We start from the raw sequence: 18,782 nt of genomic DNA on the forward strand, positions 1-18,782 counted from the left end.
ATAATTAAATGAATGAATGGATGGAATTTATTAATAAATAAAAGTCCCCAAACCAAACACAATGCTTTCAGGCCTCAGTGTTGCTTAATAGCTTAGTGAATGACTCCCTTCTTTTCCTTCTGCCCTTCTTAAATAAAGCCAAAATCAGCACTGGGGGATTTGGAAGGCTGGCATCTGAAACATGCTAGCTTTACTTCCATTGAGAAGCTTCTCTCTGCCTACCGATCGTTAATGATGTGTTGAAATTGTGTTTTGAGTCACTGTCTTATACTTGGCCAAGTGTCGGGGCCATTTCATAAAAGAGCTACTAAAGAGGCCTTTGGCTGCGGTTACTTCTCAGCCTTTGGGGATTGAATATTGGATCCATTTCTAAGACAGGAGCCAAGTTCATGTTGCAAATGTTGCCTTTGGCTGTACAAATGGCTGCCATCACTGGTTGGACTTTTAATTTGGTTTTATTCCCTCTCTAAAGAAAAGGAGTACTTTATAGTTTCAGAGTTGTCATTTAGACCAAGTTTCTTGATAAAAGAAAATAGTGTTGGCTTAAGGAATGGAATATAATTTTTAAAAAATGGCCAGTCCCGAAGAATCTCTACTTTGTAACTTTCTGAAACTATTACTCCTTTTAATCTCTACTCATGGAATGATTTCCAGAGCAAAGACCCTAGAGGTAATTTCACTAATCAGAATCAAAATAAACAAATGATTGCATGGTATTCTGAATTTTATTCCACAAGATGGAATTCACAGACTTTTTTAGATATCCTAAAACTGATCATAGTTCAAAGAAATCTGCCAAATTTCAACACTTTTTATCTTTGTGTTGTTAATATTGTTGTTGTTTTTGAACTTAATTACATTGTCATGATCTACAAATATCTGACATTCTTAATTCAATTTGCAATTATAACATGTCTTAGCAAAAATAGCAGATGGAAAATAGGGAAAGAAATAAGGGCTCAAGGTTTAAACAGAAAATGACAAGTTAATCATCATATACCTTTTTGCTTTGACTCAAATTATTTTGTTAGCTAAACAAAAATGTCCTATTTAAAAATATAAGAATGCAAAGATACTGTATATTTATTAGATAACAGTCAGTTGGCTTAGAAAGTTATCCTGATCATGAATGATGTCTCTTCAATAGCAGGAAATGCTTGAAACTTTAGTATCTCAACTGACTATATATCAGCCCTTTCAGTTTCACTTTATATCTTACAATCTTTCCCTAGACATTACTTACAGAAAGGCAGGATAGAAATTGAGCTTGTTACGACATCTCTTGCATCATAAGTACAGGAATTGAAGATAGTAAGTTGAAATGCTGTGGATCTTGATGGGGACAAAACAATAGGTTCATTGGTCAAAGAGGACCAAAATGACACCACCATGTTAGAGTTGAGTTACAGTGTGCTCCCTTGTGGCTGATCAGAGCAGTAGGAGCTTGGAATCTCTGCCACAGGTCAGACTCAAATAGTCCATATGAACATTTGGGGTGGATTCTCTCAGTTTGCACATCTCATGTTGCTTTTGGGCTAATTCAGTTCTGTTTTGCTCATAGAGTATAGCACCTTCTCTGAGGAGGGACGGTCTTGTGCCAGTGTCTCCTATGTCATTCCATTAATTCTAAAAGTTCTTAAGAGAAACCTTGAGAATGGCCTTGTATCATTTTTTCTGACCACCTTGTGAGCTCCTGTCCTGTGTGAATTTATTATATGCAAACAATTTTGAATGACTATAAGAATTACCTGATACCTTATTATTTCCAAATCCTCTTATTTTAAAAAATATCACAACAGTAATCTCAAACTCATTTTGATATTTAAAGACCCTAATTTAATAAAGTTAAATGCTTTTTAAATAAGGTTGTCTTTTTTAAAAAAAAAAAATAAGGCTAAAATAAGATGACTTTTGTTCAATTTTCAAACTATCATTTGGCAATGTGGGAACAGGGTTTGTCCTGAATGCAATAATTCAAGGGTGCTTATCATCCAGGTAACATTTAATTGTTTCCATATTTAAATAAAAAGATAAAGATTAAGCTGGTAGGATTATTCTCATTTAGAAAGTTTACTTGTCTTCTCACATAGAGAATTAGTGGATGGAAAGGAAATCAAGAGTATCATTGGGCTTACAATGGCACCTTTTTTTTTTTTTTAACCTTAGAGAACATGCTTAGAGAAGCCCACAATTTATATAAGAAAAACAATTCTTCTGTTTCCTTCATTACAGATCATGAAATATAATGGCCAATCTATTATCTATCTATCTATCCATACACATGTCTATAAAGCTTAAGAGATTATAGGGGGTAGGGTCTACTAAGTCATGTACTTTGTACAAGAATAGAATTTTTGGCATCTGTGACTATTAAGAAGTGATCAATGATTTTTTCTGGGGAATATACACAATATACATCTATATGAGCATGTATGCATGTGGATATATGTATGTACATATACACGTATATATCTATTCACAATATACACATACACATCCCCTTTTTATTTAACATCTTTATTCATCTTTGTTCCTTTCTACATCAATATCTTCATATCTATTACGAGCTTTCTCATTATTGTATATAACCGAAGAGAAAAATTCACTCTTCCCGTTAGCCTAGTTGTCATTGCCTATGCTGGACATAGGCTTAATAAAAAGTTTGCATGAAAGTATGCAGTTCAGTAACTGGAGATCAATAATGATATGGACATTATAATAATATATATTAATAATGATATGGAAATTATAGATACATTCTCCCAAAAAAGAAAATGGCAAAACTGGGAGGCAAATAAATGGAAACAGAAGGAAAAATAATGAAAAAAAAAAACATGCTGAGATTTAAAGTACACAGAAGAGTTCTATAAAATAAGCCTACTGAGAAAACTAAATTAATTCCATTTTGTAATTGATTTTATTCTATACCAAGTACAGATATTTTCTACAACTGCTTAAGTCAGGTTTCTTTGTCTTTGAGTTAAGTTCAGAAATTATAGGTTTCAAAGTTCAGGATTCCTCTCTGAGTTAAGTTTAAAAGTTCAGTTTCCCTATAAATCACTTCAATGAAAGGAAACTTCTCTCTCTCCCACTAGTTTTCCTTCAAAAAAAAAAAAAAAATCTGGTTCATTTTCCATGTACCATCAACTAACTTTGCAGTTGGATGCTATCAATCATCAACAAGATGGAAGGAATAATAGGTACTAGTCCCCACATCCCTGATTTCCAAACAATTTCCAAACATCTATGATGCTTCTGACTTTGTAACCAATTATCTTGCTTTTTCCATCCTCCTATGTATGATGTAGCCTTGTAGTTTATTTTGGATGCTTCTCTTTTTGAATGTAAAAATGATCTGCCAGTTCTCATTGAGGGTCTTTTTGGTTTGCTGAGGAGTTAACGTTCCCTTTTATTGGTAACTGCTAGCCTTACCATAAATAGAATGTGCTTAAAACTCTGTGCCTCAGTTTACCTTTATTTCAATTGTGATGGTACTAAAGTCAAAGATAGGATGTGAATGTATAATCTAATGACTATATGCTTTCTTGAAAAACATCACAGAAAAAGGAAATCACAATGCCATACTTTAAAAATGTCACATACTCAAATGAGGTGTATTTTCATAAATTCAGAATTTGTTCCAATAATATAGATTACAACTCATTCATGCCTATCTATCTTGTATAGCTTTTGTCCATGTTTTCCAAAAATTTCATCATAGGGGATCCACCCAAAATTATGGGGGCCTTTGTCAATTTTTCCTGACACTTTGGATGTCTGCCTGTCATCCTCTACTCTTGCTATATGACCAGCCCATCTTCTCTTTCTGTCATACAATTCCTTGATAACATTCTTTATTCCTTCTCTTCTTATGATCTCCTTATTATGTGCTGTACTCTATTCTTAACTATCATGAACCTTGTCATTACCTCGTCTTTAGAAACAGTGATATTCCTAGTCTTACTACTAACATAGTAACATTGGTTAAATGCTTTTTATTGAAAAGGTGGGTCTTTGCTGTTATGGGAAGCTCAGAGTCAATAAAAATGTTTTGCAATTTCCTAAAACAATCCAGACCATTCTTCCTTTTTTCAACTCTGGGCCAAGCTCATTATCCATCTTTATTATCCACTCTAGTGCTTTATCCATTTGGTCCTTCCTGTGTGGAAATATGTGCAGATCTCGGAAAGGAAGTTTTATAATATCTTGAGACATGATGCAATCAAAACAATTCATCTTCACCATACACAAGAAATTCTCCTGATCTTTGTGTTAGCTCTTCATCACATCAGTGAATACTTTTGGTATTGCTTTATGCTTTATGCTTCATCTGATATTTATTATCTAAGGTTGATTGCTTACGGCTATTTATATCTTTTGTTACATTTTCTAACAAATCTTTATTAATTTTATGGATCTTAGATATCTTGTAAAAGAATTTGTATGGTAGCATTTTGTTCTACTAGGTAGAATACTTTTTCATAACCAGCAACAAGTCCAATGGAATGTTATATTATCTACATTTTTCAGTCAGAACTGATAAGGTAAGAATGTGGCTCATTGCTCAGTGTCATTCCTGAAATTCTGCTTGTTCCCTACTAATACTCTCCTAAAAATGCTCCCACCTAGTGTACAGATGACCCTCATAGATATTTTATGTATTAGAGGAGATTAGATATATAGGTTGGTAGTTGCTGATATTTTTTCAGTGGGTTTTTTTGTTTTTGTCTTTTGGAATCAGTAAAATCCAAGATTTTTCCCTAAGCTTTAGTTATCTTCTTTTATTTTTTTAAAATTTTAGATATCTTGTAAATTAGTTTCTCAGTGCCTTCACAATTGTATTGCTTCCAGCAGAAATATCCTATATAGATATTTAATGCAATCAGCTGCTTTCCCTGTCTTTGTTCTCTTTAGTGATATTTCTCTCATTGTGTAAGCACCTTAGGGATGGTGATAATAAGGTTCAAGTGTATGGTTCCTCTATCCATATAAAGAAAGGAATTTGTTGTCATAGTTTTTTTTTTTTTTCAAATACTTTCCATTTTTTTCTATTTATAATCACCATTCCATTTTTATCTTTAAATTCCCTTAGGATGATCCTGCTTTAGATAGACATTTTGTTAAGTTTCCCTTAGATAACTTTATGCTCTATACCTTCTTCTTGTTTTATGAAATGAGAATATTCACGTTCATTGATCATTCCTCTTTAAAAGCTTTTATAGTGGCTTATTTTCTTTTTTTTTTTTTCTTTTTTTTTTTTTTATTTAATAGCCTTTAATTTACAGGATATATACATGGGTAACTTTACAGCATTAACAATTGCCAAACCTCTTGTTCCAATTTTTCACCTCTTACCCCCCCCCACCCCCTCCCCTAAATGGCAGGATGACCAGTAGATGTTAAATATATTAAAATATAACTTAGATACACAATAAGTATACATGACCACAACATTATTTTGCTGTACAAAAAGAATCAGACTCTGAATTATTGTACAATTAGCTTGTGAAGGAAATCAAAGATGCAGGTGTGCATAAATATAGGGACTGGGAATTCAATGTAATGGTTTTTAGTCATCTCCCAGAGTTCTTTTTCTGGGTATAGCTAGTTCAGTTCATTACTGCTCCATTAGAAATGATTTGGTTGATCTCGTTGCTGAGGATGGCCTGATCTATCAGGACTGGTCATCATCTAGTATTGTTGTTGAAGTATATAATGATCTCCTGGTCCTGCTCATTTCACTTAGCATCAGTTCGTGTAAGTCTCTCCAGGCCTTTCTGAAATCATCCTGTTGGTCATTTCTTACAGAACAGTAATATTCCATAATTTTCATATACCACAATTTATTCAGCCATTCTCCAACTGATGGACATCCATTCAGTTTCCAGTTTCTAGCCACTACAAAAAGGGCTGTATAATGGCTTATTTTCTACCCTACCTTCAGCATCTATATCTCTCTTAATTTGGCAAAAGAGTCAAATGTTTGTTAAAGCACTTTTGGGGCTCCTTTGGATTTTTTGTTATAACAATTAATTTATATTGATTTAACTTCTGGATGAAATTATTATAGTTTTTAATCAATGTAATTTTTGTTGTTTATTTCCTATTTTTAAATTTTCCATAAACTGTTTTAAGACATCAGGCTAAAGATCCAGAAATAGTGGAAGGAAACAGCAAATTATAAAACCCTATTTAAGGGGTCCAATAAAGGCTTTGAGTAGAAAATGATACTTGAGCTGCATCTTTAATGGCAAAAAAAAAAAAAAGGATTATATGAAATAATAAGAAAGATAATAAAAAAGAAATTAACAAAAGTACATGATTATTTTAATAATATACAAAAGGTTTTTTTTATCTTAAAAGAAGAAATGTGGAAAGGTCCTTTAATATCTATAATGTGATAAAAACCATATGTTTAAAGATAAGAACTAAATTTTTTTTGCAACTAAGAAATAATAGAAGCTTTCCTAGATTAAAGGGGGTAAAACAAGTATAGTCTCTTTCACCCCTGATATCTGACATTTCTAAAAATTATAGTTACAGCAGTGAAAAAAGAGAATAAAACTGGAGGTTTTGCACAAAAAAAATCAGCAAAAATGAGAAAAAAATCTAACTTCAATCTGTTTTGTCTCTCCTTTAAAAAAAATCCATAGATTATAACATCATCCCAACCTATCTTCCTATGAACTCTTCTTGCCTCCATTTCTTCTCATCTAATTCAGTTCTTAACACTCTGCAGCCGGGTTTCTAACCATATAATTCACCAAAATTTAGTCTTTCTAAAGTTACCAACAAACTTCTAACTTTCAAATTTGATGATTTTTTTTTCAACTCTGATCTTTCTTGATTTCTCTATAGCATTTGACTCTTGACTACTCTCTCTTTCCTTCATGGATTTTCATGATACTAGTTTCTCCTGATTCTTCTTCTATTTCCATCTCAATCTTCTTTGCTGTTTTAACAATTACTCCATTACTCCAGTTGGTATTCCTCAAGCTTCTGTCTTAGACCCTCTTCTATTCTTACTCTATATTATTGGTTACTTCAATTCTCAAATTGCTAAAAATTATCATTTCCATACAGATGACTCTCAGATACACATATTCACTGCCTCTCAAGTTCCTTTCTAGTATTACAAATTGCTTATTGGTTGTGTCAAATTGGATGTCCCAAAGATATTTTAAACACGTTTAAAATTGAACTGAAAATCTTGGATCTAAATTTTCTGTAAAAATTGCACACCATCTTTACACTGTTTCAGGGTTTAATCTCAGTATATTTTCAGTTCTTCACTCTCCCTCCCTCCACATGTCCAAACTGTTTCTGAATCTTGCCATTTTTATATTCACAATATCTCTTGCAACTGACCATTTCTTTTCCCTCTATCACTTTAATTAAGGCCTCACCACCCCATGCTTTTGTTATTGAAACAACCTTCTAATTTACTTCCCTTCTTTAATTCCTTCCCTTCCTTTTACTACTCCAGTCCATTTTACATCCTGAGGGGCCAAAGTGATTTTTAAGTGCATCTTTGACTGTCTGATTCTCCTATTCAGCTAATTTCAATGGCTTCCTATTGCTTTTAGAATAAAATATAAAATATGTTTAACTTTTAAAACTCTACTCAATCTAGTCCAAATTTACTTTTTAAGTCTTAGGAAATAAGACTTCTCTCTTGAAATCTGTGATTTAGAAAATCTAAACTTCACTCTGTTCCTCAACTCATGTCATTCCATTTTTTCATCTCTGCATCTTTGTACCAGCTGTCCTCCATGTTTTGAATATGCTCCCTCCTTATCCTACCTCATAATGTCCTTTTTCTTTTAAGGTACAGCTAAAGTACCATATTCTTTTTAACTATATGTGTGTGTATTCTAATTTTATTTATTTTGTTAAACATTTCCCAATTACATTTTTTCCTGAGTGTTTTATTTTCCCCAGTTACATGTAAAATGATTTTAATATTTGTATTTAAAACTTTGAGTTCCAGATTCTTTTCTGGCTCCTGTAAATCATGTAAAACTGTAATGGGCTGAAGCTTGAGTTGATGCACTGAGGTCCCAAGCACATGAGGCTAAATAGTAATTGGACCATACTCTATTAATATATATGCTTGGAGAAAGAATGGCCCCCGCCCACTCTTTGTGCAAGTCCTGATGTGTTGTATAAGAAATGATGATTTTGGTAGGTGGAGGCAGAGGGACAGGAAGAGAGGCGGGGAGAGAAGGCTGGCTGGCTTCTGGTTGGGCTGGGTTCTTGACTCAGCTGCACACATTGCGATCGTGAACCCCCTTTCACCTCCTATCCCCCTTCACCTCTGATCCTTCTTCACCTCTACTGAGAATAAAGATTGAAGATTTTCCCTTAACCTGAATTCCTGACTCAGGCTGATTTTAAAATATGCGGTCATCACATAAAACATTTCCATAAAATTCATGTTGTGAAAAAAAAACAAAACCACAGATTCCATCCCCCTCAAAAAAAAAAAAAAAAAAAAAAAACCACTTCAAGAATAAAAAAGTTTTAAAAATATGATTCAACCTGTGCTCATACACAGTGTATAGATAACATTTTTCATCATAAGCCCTTCAAAGTTTTGTTGGGTCACTGTATTGCTGAGAATAATCAAGTCATTCACAGTTGCTCATTTTATAATTTGCTGTTACTTTTAAAGTGCTATCTTCTGAATGAAATTTTTTCTGATTCCTCTAAGTGCTAGAATCTGCTTCCTCAAACTATGCTGCATTTGTATGTGTACACATATATAACATATCATTCTCTTTATATATATGCTTATAGTATCTTTATATGAATTTATTATATTTTTCATTAGAAGCAGAATGCAGGTTCATTATAAATAGGGATTATTTCACTCTTTATACTTGTATCTCAGGTAGCTGACATAATGTCTGATACACAGTAAATGCTTAATAAATATTGTTGATGAATTGATTTCAACTTATGGATGACATGATGCTCTGCCTAGAAAACCCTGGAGAATTTGCAAAAGAAACTGAGATGATTCAAAGCTTCACCAAGGTAGCAGTTATTGTTTAGTTTCAGTCATGTCCAAGTTTTCATGATTTCATTTGGGGTTTTCTTTGGCATTTCCTTCTCCTGCTCATTTTTTAGAGGAGGAAACAGGATTAAGTGACTTGACCAGAGTCACATAGCTAGTAAATATCTGAAGTCAGATTTGTACTTAGGTTCTCCTAATTTCAGATTCAGATCTCCACCTCTGTGCCAAGGTAGTAGGACATCATAAATCTATGAAAATCATCAGGATTTCTATACAATACTAAAAACCAAGAAAAATTATAATAAGCAAAGTTCCATTCATAGTGATTTCAAGTGGACAAATGTATAAATGCAAAAAAATATATGGAAGTTAACTTGCCATGATGACACATGTAAGATCCATTTTGTAAAAATACAAAATATTCTGTGGCCAAGGAATTTTGCTGTTGTTCTGTGGCTGTCAGATTTTATTTCCTAGTTCTAGCTTAAGAGGTTGTCTCATTTTCCTCCACAGAGCTATTGCCTTCATTCCTCATTCCCAACTTTAAATCCCACCTTAGTTCAAGAGTCCTTAGGCACTTATTAATGTTTCATGGTTGTCATCATTTCCCAGAGAAAAAAGGATTTCCTCAATCTTTTTCTTTTTCCTCCATTCCTCATACTAATAAATATTCCCCATACACCTTTAGACTACAGAATTCTGGGGCCTTTTCCTGCCATCTTCAACATATTCATTGCAGTATACATAAAATAGAGAGGAATCTAGAAGAATATCTGACATATGAATGGATCCCTTAAATAAGATTAATAGAAAAACATGGGCAGAGTTTATTCTAGATAAGACAACTTGGATGGATTGTAATCTGAATCAATGGAAACAGCATCCACATGAATCCATAAAAGAATACAAGTATTTATTATGATCCTCATCAGCTCACATAAAGTATTGGTTAAAAATATTATTATTTTTAGAACCTGGCATTTTCTGCAATCTCCTCCACCTGCAAAATTTTTAAAAAAAGGGAAATTTGGGAAGACAACATAGCCTTACACAGCAACCACTAACCTCCTAAATTTCTATTTGTGGAAAGATTAAACTACACATAATGTTTGAAGCTACCACTCTGGAGTGGTGTTTCTAGCAAAGCACAAGCTCATTCCCAGTACTGACTGCCCACACAGTAATTAGGTAGTGATTAAAATTATTTTTGAAGGAAAGAATTGGGAAAGAGTGCCTCTATGCACCCTTTCAGTGATTAGATATTGATGACTAGAAAGGGAATAGATACTTCTTTTTATCAATCAAACTTCTAATCTTGGCCATCTTTTCAGCCATACATTCTAGACTTTAGGCCCTTTATCATCTGTGTCCCCCTCCTTCAGGCACATTTCAGTGTCCTTTCTGACAGAAAGATTACCATGGATAGGGCTCATTCCAATTGTAATATCATGATGAAGAGGCTAAAAGATTCTGCAAATTCAGTCAGTTCTTGATCTACCTGTCAAGCAGAGATATGGCAGAGAAGGGCCACAGAAGCTCTGAACTGGACCCTTTTTGGAAAATCTGATGGACAGGAGTGTTTTACCTCAAAAACGGGGAAAAAATGAAAAGCAAAAAAGCAGTTGCAAAAAAATCTTGGAGAGAAACTCACTTGAGTGAAGCCACCCTAGAGGCAAGTACTTAAGGATGAAGTTGGAAGAAAGAAAACAAACAGAAAAAAAAAGATGGAAAAGAGCCACAGCAATTTTTAAAATAACAAATTATTTTCAAAGCTAAAGCTTCTGGAGAGACCATATTTGGACTCCAACACCACAGGCTTGGAAATGCTTCTTGAGGAAGTCAAAGGGCACTGAAAAAAACAAAGACAGGAAAGAAATAGCTAGACTATACTGAGGATATACAAAGAAGATAAGTGCTGGAGGCAACATAATTTGAGGCTGTTGAAGGATTGGTTGTTAAAATAATTGAAGGAAAGGAAGATATCAAAAGCATGGAAAAATTATTGGATCTTATTATCAACACAAAAAAAGATATAATTGAGAGAACATGAATAGTTACCAATTCATAAGCCTGCTTTCCCATCTATGTGAAATTTTTATGAGTGTACACATAGAAATTCATCATGGTTATCATTAATAGGGGTATTAAGAGAAATGGGTTTTCCCAGACAATATTGCACAAGACCACATCTTTATAATCATCCAATTTGATTGAAAGTTATTTTTAAGCTTGTTTGTATCACAGACTTCTTTGGAAGTTTGATAAAACCAATGCCTTTCTTCTCATAATATTGTATTTAAATGTATAAATTAAAATATAAAGAATTACAAAGGAAATCCAGGAATGGTGGTATACATTTATAATTCCTGCTACTGTGAAAACTGAAGTTGGTGGACAGCTTGAGTTTGGGAGTCCAGGGCTGTCATAGGGCTGCAGACAATCAGGTGAGTCCATATTAAGTCTAGCATCAATATGGTAAGCTATCCTCTCCTGACTTCACCCCTGCTGGGAGTCACTAGTCTGCCTACTGAGAGTCTGAGCCAGCTCAGGTCAGAAAGGCAGCTGGTTAAACTTTTTGTGTTGATCACTGCTGGGGTTGGGTCTGTGAGTGGCTGCTAAATGGGTGAATTAGGGAGACACAATCTTCAAAACAAATAAACATAACAACAAACCCCAAGGAAATCAATTATATTTAAATAGCTATCAAACTATGAAATAAAAATAAAACAATTTTATGGACCATAATTTGAGAATACTCATTATAGAACAGGACTTCTTAAACTTTTTCCCCTTGCAACTCTTTTTTGCCAGAGAAATTTTTACACATCCCTAGATATGTAGGTATGTAAAATAAGTATACAAATCAAACATTTACTGATAATAAATCATAATTTTGCAAACCCCCACATTCAGTTTTATAACCCCATATGAGGTAGCAAGGCATAGTTTAAGAAGCTTTGTTATATAGAATCAAAGTTTATTGTATTGCTCACTGATATACCCTCCAATAAAGCATATCGCTATATATTTTTCATAATTATACTATATATTATACTTTTTATTATATTTATATTATATACATAATTATACTATATATTCATAAAATTTCTTGAAATTTAAAACCATAGAGATTACCTTGTTTGAGATGACCTTCTGATTATTAATATTGAACAAGGCATACAATATGGAGACATGTTTGGAAAAACCTATCACAGGGGAGATTCTCTATATGATCAGGCTTTCTTAGTGCTCTTCTTTGTGAATGACATATTGATTCCACCAAGCAATGGAACACTGCAGAGCTTCTTAAATGAGATCAATAACTATTCAAAATACTTTGAATTATTCACATAAGAAAAAGGATGGTGAATTGCTATCCAGATTATACTAAGTAATTTGATGGACAATTTATAGGGCTAATTCATCAGTATAGATCTCTTAAAAGCATATACTACAACTGAATTGGGCTCAAAACTGAACAGAATGAGGGGAGTAGACTTGGTTACTTTTGAGAAACAGCAAAATTATTTTGTTGACTGTAACCTTCTTCCTGAAACAAAGGAAGAAAGTCTTCCTGTGTTTTTAATGGCCCATAAAGAAACTAAAGAGTGTTCTATTAGCTCCACTCATCTGCTAGTGCCTCCCTCTTTTCTCTCCCTATTATCTTGCATTTAAAGAGTATGGAATGTAAGCCCCTTGAAGAATAGGACTATTACCCCCTCCCTTTTTTTTTTTTTTTTTAACTTTATTTCCTTGGAGCTTAGACTACATTGCTCTTGAAGGCAGTTTTGAAATTGTGTGATTCTTTCATTGATCAAAATTTTGTAATGACAATTTCTACCTTCTTTCCTTTCCCCTACTTTATTTATTTCATTAATTTGTTTTTACCTTCTTTAAGTAACCTGATCTACACAAGTCAAGATGCAGAGTCTACTTTCTATCAGAAGTTTGATCACTTCTGATACTTTCTGGAATGATCACCATTCTGACTACTAAGGATAGTTAGGACAAACAAAACAAAGATCTAATTCCCTGACTCACTGTCCCTTTGGTCTTAAAGAAACTTGATGATGCAGTGGATACAACTTTAGATCCAGAATAGAAAGACCTAAATTCAAATTTGACCTTATATATTTACTGTGTGACCTTAAGCAAGTCATTCAACCTCTCAGTTTCCTCAAATGCACACTGAGGATAATAGCACCTACCTCACAAAATCAAGAGAATCAAGTGAAGTAATATTTGCAAAGTACCTGATGCAGAGTAGGTGTTATACAAATACTGCTTTCATTATTATAAAATATTTGTAAAATACTTAGTAAAAGGACTGGTACATAGTTGGTATTTAATAAATGCTTATTCCTTTCCCATATTTTTTTTTTTTTTCTCCACAGATCTGTAGAGACTTCTCCTTGGAGATCTTTTAACAGTCAAGATTTTCAATTATTGATTAAGTTGAAATAGGGATTCTTAGTTGGATATGGCTAGGTCTGAAAGTACTCTGGGATCCCTCCTTAAACAGATGGCTCCCTAATGTCCTGAAATTTTCCTGCATTAAAGTTTTAAAAAATTGATAAAGTTGTAATTATCAATTGTTTATCACATATGAGTAACTAACTGCACTAAATGTTTTCTTACTGTTTGTAGGATAAAGCTGATGTGTGTGTGTGTGTGTGTGTGTGTGTGTGTATAAAACTTGGATCACTATGTAAATTTTCAGAGTTCTGTATAGTAAACACTAATACACCTAAGTAGGACTTCATGTCTGTGTCTGAGCACAAAGGATATTTCTTCATGGAGAAGAGACTGAAGTTCTGGAAGGAAAAAGGAGAGAAAATTCAGGCCATTTAGAAAAAGAAAAAGAGGAATAGAACCGGGGTCTTGGGACTTCTGAGCTTTTAAGACAGAGAGACTAACTGAAAAGAAGCCACAGATTACTTTTTTGGGGGAGAGGGGTGACACAATTAGGGTTAAGGGACTTGCCCAGGATCACATAGCTAGTAAAAATTAAGTGTTTCAAACTGAATTTGAACTCCGGTCCATTCTGAGTCCAGGGTCAATGCTCTATCCACTGGGCCATTTATCTGCCCCATAAATTATTTTTGGGACAGACTGCAGTTGGAAAGAGATGAAAAGGCAGAGCTCTGGAGGTCACCAAGGTCTTTTATCAGCTTGTGTTGATGATAAGAATTGAATGATAAAGAGCTCTAAATGAGTGGTGGTATCCATGGCTGTCAAGGTATTAGCTCTATTTCCCTCATTTTGAGGAAAAGAATTGTACAGCAAGGAATAGTTGTTATAATGTTTCTATTTTTTCATTTCCTTTTTTGAATCTTTTATCTATTAAATGTCTTTGCTGATTCCATGCTCTATTTTTTTAGCCTAGTTTTTTTCAGCATGGTAATAATTAGACTCATGTCTAGACTGAGGTGGGTTGGGGCTTGAGCCATATGTGGTAGAGAAAAATATCCTTTTCATCTTAATAAGAATCCAAGTCCAAATCCACAAAGAGGCAAGTGTTGTCTGGTTCATAAAACAACTCCCCCAACACATACACATATGCATAAATCTGTAACACTGTACTTTGCCTTAGGAATGGCGTACTTTGCCTTAGGAATGGCGTACTTTGCCTTAGGAATGGCATATATATATATATATATATATATATATATATATATATATATACAGTTTGCATACATTTGTGTGTGAGTGCACATGTGTGAAAGACAAGAGAGACAGAGAAAAATTGTCTTTATACTATTAAGGATTTTATTGGAAAGTTCTGGATAGTGGGAAATTAATTATTTGTCATTAGCAATTTTTTTTGTAATACTATGACTATCAAAGTAGCCATCAAAACCAAAGGTTACTTTTTATTTTATTTTAATAGTATTTTATTTTTCCAAACACATGCAAAGACAGTTTTTGACATTTACTTTCATAAAATCTTGTGTTTTCTCCCTCTCCTCCCTACCTCTCCCCAAGACAGCAAATAGTCTGATATAGGTTAAACATGTGCAATTCTTCTAAAGATATTTCCATATTTGCCATGCTGTGCAAAAAAAAAAAAAAATCAAATTTTAAAAAAATAATAAAAAAACACAAACAAACAATAATAACAGCAACAACAAAAAAGGTGAAAATGCTATGCTTTTTTTTTTCCCCCTGAGGCATTGGGGTTAAATGACTTGCCCAGGGTCTGCACAGCCAGGAAGGATTATGTGTCTGATGTGGGATTTGAACTCAGGTCCTTCTGACTTCAGGGCTGACACTTTATCCACTGTGTCACCTAGCTACCTAGCTCCCCACAAAATACTATGCTTTAATTAAATTCAGTCTCCATAGTTCTCTCTCCAGATGTAAATAGCACTTTCCATCACCACTGAGGATGTCAATGGCTAATATTTGAAGAGTGGTAAGGTTGGGATCTGAAAACTTTCCACATTGAGAATACTAAATGCATGTCTTTTTGTGTACATACACACATTAGTATATGTGTACTCTCTTCATAATATATTTATGTGTATGTGTATACATATATACAAATAGCATACCCACTGATAGAAATGTATTTATATATGTTTATACACACTTGCACATTTATACTTTGGGCATCCAGCATTTATAGATATATGTGTGTATACATACACTATATACATAAACATATATATATACATAGGCATCTGGCACTTTATCCACGTGGATGGACATGCTCTAAATCAGCAGTTACCAGCAGCGGGTCTGCGAGATCAAACATATTTTCATAATAATACTAAGACATTATTTTGCCCCTTTGCTCATTCTCTCTTGAAATTGTGTTTTCCAGAAGCCACATGACCTGTGAATTAAAGATTTAGCTGCAAATATGAAGACCGAGTTAACATTGTAACTGGGAAATTGTGCTCTTGCCATCCAAATGGACAACTCTCTTGACCATTCCTGCTGTTTTGTTTGTAATTGTCCTGTAATAATTGGATCCAATTAATAATTGAAAAAAACTTCTTTTATGTGGATGCTTAACAATAAAGCCAAGTGGTCCTGAAATATTTAAAGTTGTTGGATAATTTTTTTTTGAATCTCATGGTTTATCCTGGAATAATTGTGTTGATACTTACACAGTGCAAAATCAATGGTGGATAAAATCGTTGGTACCTTAGTAGAAATCAAGGCAGTGACATCAAACTTTACCAGCAGTCGAATTCCTTACTACTATATACTTATTTGCTGAAAAAAAAAAAAATCAATCCAATTTGGGAGAGTGGGAGAGGAAGACACGGGACACAGGACACAGGGGCCAAATCTGTGGATCTGAAATCGGGCAGAGCAGCAAACACAAAGGCGCATGAGTGAGAATCCAGTTTCTACCCTCTAAAAAGGAAGACATTGGGAAGGATTTGGCATAACACCTTCCAGTTTTCCAACAAGCAGGGAGAGGAGACTAGAGGAGGTACCAGTTTCATGTAAGAATATATTTGATGAAGCAATAAAAATTATTAATTTTATTAAATGTCAATCCTTGAATATTTATTTTAATATTCCATATGACAAAAGGAGAATCATTTCTGCTGCATATCAAAATATGATAGTTGTCTTGAAGATAAGCACTTCTGCAATTGAGTTGTGAGTCAAACTAGTTGATTTAATTGAGTATCATTTTTACTTGAAAGAATAATTGCCAGATGAATTATGATTATTTAGATTTGGATGTTTGGCAGACATCTAAAAAATAAACAAAGTGAGTCTGTCACTTCAAGGAAAATGACTATTTTTGTATTATTATTACAATTAATAAATTATAAAATTTGAGCTTTCAAGTAAAATTTTGAATTTTGGAAAACTTTTATCTGAACCATGAGTTGACAGTTTCCTAAGGCTTGAAAGCTTTTCTGATTAGATTGGTGGTGCTACTAATGCATTTTTCATATTGCAATGAAATGTGTCAGTATTTGAAAGATGTGCTGAATTTAGTGAACCAATATCTTCCAAATGACTAATATTTGATATTGCACGCACATGGTTAAACAATGCATTCAAAGTTCCAGATAGACCAATGGATTTTACTGTAAGCTATCATAAAGAGGTCATCACAACTAATCTTTAAGAAACTGCCACTTGTCAAATTTTGGTATGTTATCAAAGACTATCCATGATTATCTGAGGAGGCCATTAAGACAATCTTCCCCTTTTTCTATCTACATATCTATGAACGAGAGTGGATTTTCTTCATATGCTTCAACCAGCACAAATTGAATGCAAAAGAAATATGAGAATCTTGTCTTTTATTAAGTCAGATACTATAGCATTTGTAAAAATGTAAAACAATGTCACTTCTTACTAGATTTTATTTGGATAATATGGCCATTTTTTCATAAAAATATGTTAATATGAAATGACATTGTGAAATTCAAATAAATATTTTTAAATTTTAGTCTAATAGAGTAGATATTGATACATATACTCTACATAAACAAAAGCTTTTCGGAGTCCACAAAATTTTTCAAGAGTGTAAAAGGTTTTGAGGATCAAAAATTCTGATAACTGCCACTCTACAAAGATCCAAATTACAGACATCCTGATGCCTTAATACTCTGATGAGTTACTGAGGTAAAAAACATCATCAACTGATGGTGAATTTCCAGAGGTGAGTTTCTTCACATGTAGTTTCTTGAGGGATAAATACACAGATTGCCCACAGGGCCAATACTAAAAGCTTTTCAAGTTTCATATGTATTACAGCTTGTACTCCTCAGTGCTGTACTCAGACTCACCAATTATGCCTGGGAAGACAGAGAAAGGCTTCCCTGGATAAGGTATAAAACTAGAACACACAGTGATCAATCTTTAGTAGCTTACAGAATGACTTGAATATATGTCAGACCAACTTGGAATAATAAAAGAGAAAAGTTAGAGTTAAAATGGCAGAGTAAAGGCAGGGACTTCCCTGAGCTCTCCTCCAATCCCTGACAAATAACTTTAAATAATGATTGTAAAAATTCTAGAGTAATAGAACCCATAAAATAATGAAGTGAAACAATTTTCCTGCTCAAAACAACCTAAAAATCAGCAGGAAAGGTCTATTCCAACAGGTGAAAGCGAAGTACAGGATATGTCAGCGCAGCCCCTGCCCCAGCAAACCAGGAGCAATTGGGCAACTGAATCACCAAGGTGAGAGCAGAGTATGGCCCTGTGCATTCTGCCAGAATCCCAGAAAACAAGAGCAGGTCTTGGGACCCAACTGAATCAGCAGCAGCCAGAGCAGTTTCCAGAGATCTCGGCCCATAGATAGTAGGGTGTCAAATAACTGGTCAGAAGGAGTCTCTCTGCGAGCACTGAGACAGGACTCTGTTGCTTTGCCTATACTTGGATCTGAGTTGCAAAATAGCCAAAATAAACTTGTTTATACATTGTCTCTACATAGAAAAGATGCTAGATTTGAAATCAGAAGATGGCCTAGACTAGTGTTGTTTAAATAGCCAAATATGTGGTGCAAATAACAGAGGAGCTCAGAATACAATGTAGAAATTGAGTAGTACAGTGAATCCTAAAGAAAATGGCAGATTTCACAATTTTGAGAATAGGGGGGAGCCTCAGCAGCCATGTAATCTACTCTATCTATACATGAAAAGAATCCCCAATATAACAGTAAGTAGTATTCCAGCTTTTGCCTGATTACTTCCAAAGAGGAGTAGGTAATTCCACTTTTACACAGTTTTAACAGGAATGTTTTCATTACATTAAGCTTAAATTTACCACTTTGCAACTT

The sequence above is a fragment of the Sarcophilus harrisii genome, chromosome 3, assembly GCF_902635505.1.
Source record: "Sarcophilus harrisii chromosome 3, mSarHar1.11, whole genome shotgun sequence".
Classification (NCBI taxonomy): Eukaryota; Metazoa; Chordata; class Mammalia; order Dasyuromorphia; family Dasyuridae; genus Sarcophilus; species Sarcophilus harrisii.